The following is a 4,493-nucleotide window of genomic DNA, read 5'->3' as shown; positions in this document are numbered from 1 at the left end:
TTCGAAGGGCTCCACAAAAAAGAAAAAAACTTGCACTTAAGCTTAATAAACAATGAATTTTTTGACTTACTGAAATGAGCACTAAAATGGAAAACAAATCAGCAAAGAGATGGTTTAATCTACAGTGAAATTTTTACTTATTGAAATGAGTGCTAAAAATGGAAAACCAATTAGAAAGAGGATATTTGAAGAACTCAAAAGAGATGGAAGGTAGAACAAAGGATTATGATGAAAGGTTGCATGAGGAAACTATCCAACAAAGGTTGACACAAGGCAAATACAAGGGATGATGATGGCAAATGGTCTGGCTGGTCTTTAAAGTTAAATCATGAAATAAGGTTGCAACAAACACAACAAATGCATATATTAGTGTAGACCTATCTTAACTTAGGATCTGTTAAGTACCAAGAGGAATCAAATCTTTTGAGATGTAAATTTTTGGATCATAAGATGGATCTAGGTACAGATGAAGAAAGGGGTCGCAATATTTCTATGTAAATATCATAGCTGCAGTATTTCTATTTATGTGTAAATCTGGGTCTCTATTTTATCTCTTTATATAGCCATTTAATATTAGATGTACATAACAAATCGCTTATATATATAGAGAGAGAGAGAGAGGGAGAGAAAGATTTTTATTTCTGTTTGTATATACATTTGGCTAAGTCTTTACTATTATTTGTTATAAATATTATATCTTTTTTGAATCCAACATGTAAGCATTGCCCACATGAAAAATGTGACAACATCTCTATCATACTGGACTGTAGATGCACCTCGCTACTCTTGGTGCAGCAAAAAATTAAAAGCTTGTGCACAAGGCATGAATAACCGGAGTTGGGAAAACATATCTAGGAAGACATCTTGGAGGTTGGGAAAAGAAAACAGTATGCTAAACCTTAACAAGCACATAACCTAGGACTTGGAGATTTTAATCTCACAGCGTATCTGACCCTGGAGTAAATATATTGAAATCATTGTTGATGCAATATCTAAAGATATTGAACCCTTAAGGTTCCTTAATTTGGCTTCCTCCAACAATTTGCTCAATTTATAAGTTCCAACATAAGGAGTTTGACTTGCACAGAACAGTTCTTTGTTCAAGAAACTTCCAAAATCACTTTCCCCTAATAGGGTTGCTTTAAAACATGGACAATAGAGATTCATCAACCTCCCAAGTATAAGAATTAGAAGTATCAGAAAACTTCTACAGTTATTCGATAACCTCAATACTAAGGCCAATTGGGGAGAATAACACTTGCAAACTACAGGGTGTAAGATAGAGAAATGTAAACACTACCACACAATTATAGAGTTCGTGAGAGAGGTTAGCCAATCATGCAGAGAACGAGGCAGCCCCAGGCAGGCCTCAAAGAGATGTACCAGATGGAGCAATTAATGACAGCAAAGGCAGGACAGGTGGCAGTGCAAACAACAATCCACAAGGGGCAGCCACATCACCTATAACAACAAGACAGGTGAAGGCACATTAATTATAACATCACATCTCCTTCTTAGATATGAGAACGCAAAGGAAAGCTGATTGGGTGAGGAGGTGGGTGTAGGGAAGACTACTGATTGACATGATAACAGAATTGCCGATGTTGATGCAGATGACTAACGAAGCTGCTCTTACAGGGGAGGGGTTTCACAACAAGCAGCCCACGAGGGAATGTAGACCATGCCCCAGTCCATTGAACTCATCATAGAAGATACAAGGATTATGACACAGTACATTTTGGCCAAGGTGGCGATCAACTATTCTCTGGGGATGAGTCACCAAGTTGAGGATTCAATGGAGATGGAAAGCTGGAACCTGGGAAAGCCAGCACCACACCAGTGACTCCTCCCTCCAGGATTGAATCTGGTTACATAATTTTATTTTCTGATACCTGTTAGTTAGCAATATTTAGGAAAATCTGAGCTTAAGTAATGCAATTCATCTTAGTACTTTTTTCTTGGAGAAGCCTAGCTGATAAACGCACCAATAGGGAACTTTAATAGATAAATCTGGTAGAAGCTGATGATTTAAAAGTCACACCTATTTTTTGGTTTCCCCTTATCTGTCTTTTGAACCACTGCAAACACGGATATGGCCCAGGAATATTTTATTTATGAACTGCAAAACTGGGATCCAAGATCTAAACTAAAGCCCCATAATTTTTTGATTTAAAATAAATGCTAAGTGCTTTCTTCTATATATTAATAAAATCCTTGTTTGTTGACTAAATAAATAGTTTTATTTTTCTAAGGACAAACAGGTGTGGCATTTAAACTCCACCAGCAACTAAATTTTTGCAGCAATTTTCTCACTTTTCATGTGCAATCATGACATAACACATATGAAAACTAAGTGCCATTAGTAACATTGCAGATGAACAACATACTCAACATTTCAGCACACACCCCGACAAAGCAAAATAATGCAATAGATCCGTGTGCCATTCACACAAGTCCAAAATATTACCATGCAGATTAGTTTTGCCACCCTGCATCAAGAAACTTACATACCATATGGCATAACCATACATAGAAATATTACAAGAGACAAGGAAATATAAGCAATATAGTTCTAACGTAAAATATATCCGATGCTAGCAAGCAGTTTGTTGAGGAAAACTCTCCCCTGCTCTGTCTAGAATTACAGATATATGTTAACAAAAGAAAGAATGCCTATAAAGCAAATTAAATTAAGTCGATGGATCAGAAAGACTACCATAAAGACAACAGAAATTATGTTAGGATTTTAAAAAATTAAGGTAATTCTTGCCTCGTTTTTAAAAAATAATTCCATACAACATTACAAAAGCTTGACAATGGATTTGTTTCCAAATCCCACGAATGCAGTTGAATTTTTCTCCACCTGTTCCCACTCCAAACAATTACTACAAAATATCTGTGCCACCGAAACAAATACCTTTCAGAAAATCACCAGGAGAGAGAAAAACATGTAAATCAAGCTGCAAGCATACGCCACCAAGGCTCGTTGTTCATCGCCGTGAGATGCCAAGACAATCAATAAACTGCTGCAAGCTCTTATGCACCAAAGCACAATCAATGCCGCCATGACAAACATGACAAGTCCTTGAGGTGGGATAAAAAGCGCAGATGCCGAGAAAATCACCATTGGCAGCATACAGTAGCCGACCAAGCTCAAAAATCTGTACAGATCCAAGTTACCATTTCTCCCTGCCAACATATTGAACAAAAATAGAGGAACAGGGAAGCGACTGTCATCCAGCCCAAAATTACACCGAAGTGAAGCTTTCCTGTTAGAAGCTGGCAAAGCCCAAATGCTATGCAGAACAAAAAAGGGCCTAATAGGTCAACATTCTCATGTATATTGGGATTCACTCTGAAGGGATTCAAAAGGTTTAAGGCGTTCTTTGTTATGAGACGGGTATTGATCCCCAATTAAAATGGACTCTACCTGGAACTCCTGCATAAAAAGCGCACGGATGTGGAGTGGAGAGCCATAAACTCCACTAAGAATTCAAATGGACTCTACCTGTAACTCCTCCATAAAAAGCACACAGATGTCAAGCGGAGTTTTTTTTAACGGTATTTTAAAACATTTTTTTATTAAATTAGACGGTTGATTTTTATTCAATCGTCTAACAAAAGATCTAACGGCTACGATTAAGACAGAAGGGCATTTGGGGGAGTTCATTTCATAGGGAAATGCCTTACGGCGTAAATATATCTAAGTTAAAACCAGTAAAAGGTCATTTACCCCAAAGTGGGGAAAAACATGCAATTAAGCATTAGCAGAAAAAGAAAAGAATATAACTTACTCTTTGGCCGTTGGGAACGGTATACAACACTCTTGGTTCATGTGTGCGTGGGAAGAGAAAGTGGAAAAGTGAATATCTATCAATTTCAACAGGAGATGAGCATTGATATATTAAACACCTACCCTATATGTACAGGGAATAATGAAAAAAAAAAAATCTAATGGAGATCAAACTGACTTGGGTGAGAAATGCAAAGGGTAGTGTGAATATAGGTACTGGAACCATTCTATTTTTTATCCAAGTGACAAAAGTGGGTGTCTATAGACCACTCCTCCAAAGAAACCCTCACTCACTGCAATAGTGCTCAGTAGAATGACCATGGTCGAATGGGATAGAACATGCCATGAAACAAGTGTAGAGTTAGATGGGAATCCCTAGAAGGTTATCCGACGTTGGATCAAGTACCCTTGGATGCCACTGGTGGATGGAAACAAATGTGGTAAGGTGCATGTTGGCAATGTGAAGGTGCACAAAACTTCCTATAGGAGAGCACCAAGTTGCTGCCTTAATTTGAGATAGGTAGTATAATGTATTCACCTTCAATACCATTTTTGCAGTGAAGGGCCATGACAAGATCAGTTTACACTTAGCGTAAAACATATTAAAGTTCAAAGTGAGATAATGTGGAGAAACCCTCGCATGAAAAAGCTAGTGGGCAGGAGGAAAGTAATATGACATGTAGGCACGAAAGTTAAAGGT

The 4,493-nt window shown here is 37.6% G+C and overlaps 1 pseudogene; it reads right to left on the bottom strand.

The window, feature by feature from the left end:
- Positions 1-2,920: 2,920 nt before the first annotated feature.
- LOC149175571 (uncharacterized) lies at positions 2,921-3,414 on the bottom strand (annotated as a pseudogene).
- Positions 3,415-4,493: the final 1,079 nt, after the last annotated feature.

Source organism: Pinus tabuliformis, chromosome 4_1 (genome assembly GCF_031772625.1).
Source record: "Pinus tabuliformis cultivar Carrire ecotype Pingquan chromosome 4_1, CPIR1, whole genome shotgun sequence".
NCBI classification, from domain to species: domain Eukaryota; kingdom Viridiplantae; phylum Streptophyta; class Pinopsida; order Pinales; family Pinaceae; genus Pinus; species Pinus tabuliformis.
This window is presented reverse-complemented; position numbering and strand designations above follow the sequence as displayed.